This window comes from Canis lupus, chromosome 12 (assembly GCF_011100685.1).
Source record: "Canis lupus familiaris isolate Mischka breed German Shepherd chromosome 12, alternate assembly UU_Cfam_GSD_1.0, whole genome shotgun sequence".
NCBI lineage: Eukaryota > Metazoa > Chordata > Mammalia > Carnivora > Canidae > Canis > Canis lupus.
In genome coordinates this window covers 53618857-53626686 of record NC_049233.1, presented here as the reverse complement: position 1 = coordinate 53626686, position 7830 = coordinate 53618857, and the positions used below count along the sequence as shown (strand labels likewise).

General features: G+C 33.3%; 1 non-coding gene across 1 annotated transcript; it reads left to right on the top strand.

The window, feature by feature from the left end:
- Positions 1 to 4048: 4048 nt before the first annotated feature.
- On the top strand, positions 4049 to 4155 carry LOC119874379. The gene has a single exon (XR_005368232.1). It is a non-coding gene; the product is annotated as a U6 spliceosomal RNA (small nuclear RNA).
- The last annotated feature ends 3675 nt before the right edge of the window (positions 4156 to 7830 follow it).

Genomic DNA, 7830 nt, shown 5'->3' with positions numbered 1-7830 from the left:
CTAAATAGGATATAGTCTTACATAACCATAATGCCAATATCCTATGTTGATATAACAGTAAATTAGAAATAACAGTATTTTCTTAATATTTTAACATATCCATATTCAAAATTCCTCAAATATCTGCCACTATTTTATCGCTATTTTATTTTCAACAATGATTCAAAAAGTTTCACAAATTAAATTTTTAGATCATTTTATTCTTTTTAAAATTTATATTCAACTTCCACCATTTTATTCTTTTAAGACACGTTTTCGAAGACGGTGTTTCTTTTAGAATCTTCCACAATTGAGATTTGCTTCATTGTTTCCTGATGATGTCACTTAATCTTTTCCTCAAACTCTATTTCCTCTAAACCGGAAATAAGGCCATAAAGTTCTGATTTAATTCAGATGTTTTTGTTTTTTTTTTTTTTTGGCTAAAATGTGGCTCAAGTAATACTATTTACTACACACTGCATCCCATCAGTTGGTACTCAGAATCAGGTTGTTCCAAAATAACTAATGCTAATTTTCATCTCCTTTCTTTGAGATGATAACAGACTAGATCTCTCTATTATAAAGATATAGTTTGATCCTTTTATAATGTAAGGAATCTGTGAGATGATACTTTTGACACTTTAAAAATATCTGATCCCCAATAATCCTTAACTCACTTTTTTTGCATACACTAATGATCATTTACTGAATCATCGATCTAATAAGAAGTAATTTTCTAATTATATAATTATTTCCATTTTTTAGCTAGTCTTCTCTAAAAAAGAGCTTTTGATTATCAACAGGAGATGAATTACAGTTTTTGATTAAAGGGCAGCAGTTATGTTTAATTCTGCCTCTTTAATTAATGAGCTTCAGATAACAGAGTTGGGGTAATACTGGGGGTAAATGAGCTTTTCTTTATATTTTTCTTTTTTTTTAACAACATCACAGTCTCATAAATTTTTTCACTTGAATATTTTGGAATATTTTTAATCATTATTTATTTTTATGGCCAAATTGTGAAATCTTATTTTATATAATAGAGAAAACATCTGCAAAAAAATAAATGAATACTTTGTGCCTCAGACCATGTAATTTGTTTAACATATAACATCTTGGTCCCCCAAAATATTTAATGTTTTATTTATTTATGTAATCTCTATATGCAATGTGGGGCTCAATCCACAATCCCGAGATCAAGAGTTGCTCCCTCTTCTGACTGAGTCCGTTGGCGCGTCTGAAAATATTTAAATCATTGCTCCATGTACTTTTCTGTTGTACATAAACTCAACAGAAATAAATATTGTTGAGAAGTTTAGGAGATACATTCAAATGGAAATTAAATAATCAGACATTTTTGGACTTACTCTACAACATTTCAATGGCCATTATTATAATCTTCATTATATATTTAGTATAATTGGTTTTCTTCGATACCTAAATCCACTTACGTCACTAAATATTTTTTCTAAACTTTATGCCATTGTCAGTTAAGGACATAATATCATTTTTGCATTCAAGTGCTTTATGATTTTATTTTCATGTCCTATTTGTTAGAAACCCTACAAACCATACACTTTATTGAATTAAAAAGGACTTACATATTCTACCTTTTTTTCTAACCTGTGCAGCTCAAGAAAGGTAGAAACTGCTTTCAATTAACAAGTATAAATACACATAACAATATCATGTTTATGACAAAACCTCTGGAAAATTTTAAACACAATGCAATTCTGGAATAATATATTAATATGATAAGATCCAAAGGAAGCATAAATTCAGTCATTTTAGAAGTGGGCCATCTTGCAAAGCTGTCATATCTTGGCACATGGCTAGATCTAGTTGAGTTCTATGGGATAGTCAGAGATTTAAGGAAGGAATTGTAAGTAGACACTCTTACTAGAAAGTGGGAAACACTAAGGGTAATATACGATGGGAGAATGTAAGCCCAACATTTAGGATATGATAACCAGCACTACAGATAATAGAACACATATGGTGGACACAGGTAGTAGCTAACCTTGAACTTACAGCTAGTAAGAGGATGCATTAATAGGGATAATAAAATCTGAATCTATTTAGAAATTGATTTTGACAATTCTAGAATTGAGATCTAGGCAGATAATCAATTGACATAGAAATGAATTCAATAGGACTCCAGTTCACCATGAGAATATCGCAAGCATGACAGACTCCTTGCCTTACATGGACAAGACTACTGGCAAACTACTAAGAGAAGAGATGTTAGGCACAGGAAACAGAAATGGAATCCAGTAAATGCAAATAGATTTTGAAGCAGGTTCTAAGTTTGGGGAACGGGATGAATATCTTCTAATTTTAAATAGGAAGAAAAACCACATCAAAGCTGGTCAAGCTTCAAGAAATTAGTTGATGTGCAGCCTGAGTATTGAGCTGGAATTCCTTGATTTTGTACAGACCAAGATCAAATCTAATGGAGCTGAAGTATGATGACTTAATCATGACGATATAGAGGGAAAGCATGTTGAGGCCAAGAAAAGATAAGATTTGATGGACTGCAGACCAATGGATATAAGATGACTTAAATTTACAAATAAATTTGGTATTAGTTAAAAACTAAATAGATGCAATAGATGCTGGCTGATGGGAATGTGAAGTGAGGTCTTTTAGAAAAATAATTTGGCAGTTCCTCAAAATGTTTAACATACAGTTACCATTTGATAACTGTTACGATAACTTCAATAAAGTTATGATTTGACAATTCCTCTATTAGGTATATATCCAAGTGAACTGAGAACAGGTGTACTTGAGTGTTAATAGTAGCATATTTAAAATAGCCAAAAGAGGGAAACAACCCAAATGTTCATGAAATGACGAGTGAATAGACAAATGTGGTATATTCGTACAATGGGATATTTTTCAGCCATAGAAATGAGGTATTGATGCATGCTACAACATGGAAAAGCCTTGAAAATATTATTATTAATTATTATTATTATTATTATTATTAAAGATTTTATTTATTTATTCATGAGAGACACAGACACACAGAGAGAGGCAGAGACACAGGCAGAGGGGGAAGCAGGCTCCATGCAGGGAGCCCGATGTGGGACTTGATCCCGGGTCTCCAGGATCAGGCCCTGAGCTGAAGGTGGCGCTAAACCACTGGGCCACCAGGGCTGCCCACCTTGAAAATATTATGCTAAGTGAAAGAAGCCGGTTACAAAAGGCCACATATTGTATGATTCAATTTATATAGTATGCCCCAAAGAGGCAAATATATAGAAACAGAAAGTAGATTGGTGTTTTCCTAGGACATGGTAGTAGGTAGTAGGGTTGGGGCCATGGAAAAGGTTGATGAAATGGGGTGTGACATATGGGTTTAAGGGTTTCCCTTTTGATATGTTGAAAATGCCATAAACTTATATTGTGATGATTTAATACCTAAAAATCATTGAATTGTATACTTCAAATGGGTGAATTCTATGATATCTGAATTTTCTTTTTCTTTTTTTTATTATTTACTTATTCACGATAGACACAGAGAGAGGAGGCAGAGACATGGTCAGAGGGAGAGGCACCTGCAGGGTGCTGGTTGTGGGACTTGATCCCAGGACCCAGGGATACACCCGGAGCCAAAGGCAGATGCTCAACCACTGAGCCACCCAGGTGCACAATTACATCTCTCTTTTAAAAGATTTTATTTGTGTGTGTGCGCGTGTGTATGTGTGTCTGAAAGAGAGAGAGAGAGAGGGAGAGAGGAGAGCACAAGTGTGGGGGGGAGATGCAGAGGGAGAGGGACAAGAGGACTTCTCCCTGAGCAGTGAGTTCAACTCTGTGCTTGATGCCAAGACTCTGGATCTTGACCTAAGCCAAAGGTAGACAGATGCTTAACCAACTGAGTCACCCTTATAATATAGGTGCCCTTATATTATATTTCAATAAGGATATTTTTAAAAAGAAAAAAATAAAAATAAATGCAATAGAAAAGTGCAATTTAAATTATTTGAGGAGTTCCTATATTCAAAAATACACATCAAACCACACACTTATATTTAGGTAACTGCAATTGTTTAAAAAGTGGAGTATCGTGCTCACTTTGGCAGCACATATACTAAAATTGGAACGATACAGAGAAGATAAGCATAGCCCCTGTGCAAGGATGACATGAAAATTCCTGAAGTGTACCGTAATTTTGGGATCGAACCCTAGATCCTGCTCCCAGCTCAGGTGGAAGTCTGCCTCTTTCCTTGCTCGTGCTCGCTCTCAATCTCTCTCTCAAATGATTAAAAAAAATCTTACAAAGATAAACAAAAAGTGGAGTATCATATGGAATCATTTTTAAAGTAATGTTTTAAATACACATTTCACGTTTTGATAAAATTTTCTAGTCCCATAAGACTGAGATATTTAGTGTTTAAATATTTGCATGGTTTATTGAGTGTATTTATGTTTAAAGATTTTCTTTTATTCATGTGTTTACTTTGATAAAGTGTAGCACTCTTGTGACATATAAAAATTCCCTTTGCCCTTTTTTCTTATGCAAATATGTTGATTTTTCCCTGACATACATCCCCAAATGAGTAACAATTGGCATTTTGTTGGTTTGTTACCATATCAGTTCCATATCTTCTTAAAGGGAAAAGATAGTCCAGCCAACCATTCTAGATGAACATCACACTGGAGACCAGGTAATCAGACACCTTTCCAATCTAAAATTTCAATATAAGCAAGTATTTCTATAAAAAGTTAAAAACAAACAAATAAGAAACTCAGGTATCCTTAACCAACCTAAGTGAAGCATGCATTATTATTTTCTATGGTACATTAAACACATGATTATGTATAACAGATTTACACCATCATTTTAATAGCACATTGTTTTAATTAGTTAAACTAAATTCTGTTCATTGAAAAATGTTGTGGCAGATTGTCTGATGACACTTCATTTTTCCTTATTATATTTTTAATAAAATTTTATTGATTACATGGAATACAATTTTATCTCTGTGATAACAGATCTCACAGCAAGAAATTCTTCATAAATACACGGAAAGTATTATCTTTGCTAGCTTTTTAAGACACAATTCTGATTTTGTTTTGAAGTTTTAAAAACTTTTCCCTATAGTTGGAAAATGAATAATTAGAAAAAAATGTTGTTAAATTCAGGGGGAGTGGCAGATCTACCAATATTGAGTAATCAGTTTTATCACTTTTTATAGTTTTTTTTTTAGTGCTTTATGCCATGTTTTGATTCAAGATTTGGAACTGCACTGAAGTCTTTGGAGTGAATCCAAAGGTTTCCCTTGGTCTAATTTAGTTCTCTTGGTGGTGGCTAAGCTTGTGTTTCTGGTCTGAACTTTGCTTCTTAAAGACTTTGTCTGGATTAAGAAAATGATTGACCTTAAAAATGCAAAATCTGGGCAGCCCGGGTGGCTCAGCGGTTTAGCGCTGCCTTCAGCCCAGGGCCTGATCCTGGAGACCTGGGATCAAGTCCTATGTCAGGCTCCCTGCATGGAGCCTGCTTCTCCCTCTGCCTGTGTCTCTGCCTCTCTCTCTCTCTCTCTCTCTCTCTCTCATAATAAATAAATAAAATCTTTTAAAAAAGCAAAATCTTATAACAATTATATTAATATTATTTTAGGAATCATATTAAATATATTAATTATAATTATATGAATGCCCTTTTTCAAGATTATGGGATCATTATATTACTTACTGATATTTGGTGCTTTCTCTCTCTTTTTCTCTCTCATTAGCATACCTCTTCTGCATTATATATTCTGTCCTCTCAACTTTTGGATACATCTGTCTTAAATATTCATTGTATTTACATTTTAAACTGGGTAGCTAAATTGTTCAGTGGAAACATAATTTTTTACTATGGATCCACATGGCATAGGCTTTATGAATAGTGGCTAATATTTATGAAGCTCATTTATTTTTTTAGTTACCATTTTATGCTAGACAAGAATAATTATATCTTTGAAAATATGGTCTTTCAACTCTCTATGTTCAGGCTCAACAATCTCTATGGCCTATGGTCAAATCACATGCAGGTTCTTAAAATGCCAAACAAATTTGCTCCAACTCATTTTAATGACTGAGAGTAAATTGCATGCTTTTAATTTCAAGTAGATAATTATGTCATATAGAACATCTTATGTTCACCATCTGCTCTCCCTTTTTTATAAAAAAATCATTCCTTGACCTACAACTACGTTATTATTTTTGTACTTTTCATAGGAAAAACTTAATTGCACAGTCTCCAAATTTTTCCTTTAAAAAAATTACTTCAGTTGAGAATTTTGTTCCCACAATTGAAAAGACGTTTCTATTTTCCAAGTCTTATTAACACAAGATCCATGCCCAATCCAAAGTCAGCTCTTAATTCTCATCAGTCACCAGCATTTAACCCAGATGATTATCCTCTTGTTCTGAATCCCATTCTCTTGATCCTGACCTCTCTCCCTGCTCTCGCTCCTCGTCAATGTTGAAGCTTTCTCTATTTTATGATCACTGTGGTCAGCATAACCTTGGTCTCAATCTCTGGCATCCTTTCTTCTCTATGTACTCTATCTCCTTAGAGGATCCCATTAAGTCCCCTGTCTTTATATATCATCTTTATTTATATCTCTATATAGATATATAATTGTAATTTATACCAATTTATATCTCTAAACTCTCTGAACTGATGGCTTGTCTAAATATCTGATTTATATCGCCAACTGCCTACTCAATTATCCCCTTGGATGTCCCAAAGGTATTTCAAATTTAACATGTTCAAGAACAGACGTTTGTTCATCTTCATCATGCCTAATCCTCCAGACTTTTGCTCATATTAACAAATCATAATATCATTCTTTCACTTGCTTAGGAAAAAACCCTCAAAACATATCATCTACCTTCATGCTCTTATATACCACATCTAATCTACCTGAAAAAGTAATCATGCTTTTATTCATTATACATCTCAAATAGATCACTAATTACTGCTCCACCACTATCATCCAAATACAAACTGTTATATATCTTACCCGAATAATTGCAAAAGCAACTGATGTTTCCACTTCCATTTTTACCTACAAGTCTCTATATAATTGAAAGCAATTATAACCAAATACACCAGATTAAGTCACTTCGCCATTGCCTGCTCTGTGATTGCATTCCATCTTATTCAAAGTAATACTTACAACTCAGCATCTTAATGTGACCTAAAGGTGCCACAGAATCCAGCCTACCTAACTCTTCTCTTCTGCAACATCCTATTATTTTGCTTTAGCCACAATAGATTTCTTGCTCCACAACCCAGGTTTGAAATTCCTTTCTTCCAGACTCTTGTTTAACTCTTTTATCTCAGAAATTATTATAAGCATTCCTTATCCATCTTGTGTAAAAGAACAAATGACACCAAGTTGTGATTATCCTTTTCTTTCTTTGTTTTTCTTTTTCTTTCTTTCTTTCTTTCTTTCTTTCTTTCTTTCTTTCTTTCTTTCTTTCTTTCTTTCTTTCTTTCTTTCTTTTCTTTCTTTCTTTCTTCTTTCTTTCTTTCTTTCTTTCTTCTTTCTCTTTCCTTTCTTTTTCTTCTTTTTCTTTCTTTCTCTTTTTCTTTCTTTTCTTTTCTTTTCTTTCTCTTCTTTTCCCTATAGACTTACCGATACAGTTAAAAAAAAAAAAAAACTACCTAGAATCATTTCAGATTTGAAAGATCCTTTCTTTTCTTTTCCTTTTTCTTTTCTTTTCTCTTTCTTTTCTTCTCTTCCTTTCTCTCCCTTTCTTTTTCTTTCCTTTTCTTCCCTTCTCTTTATTCTCACCTTTTCAACCAAACTTCTCTTGTGAGGAGTAGTAGAGCTATAGAATGAGAGGAGGATT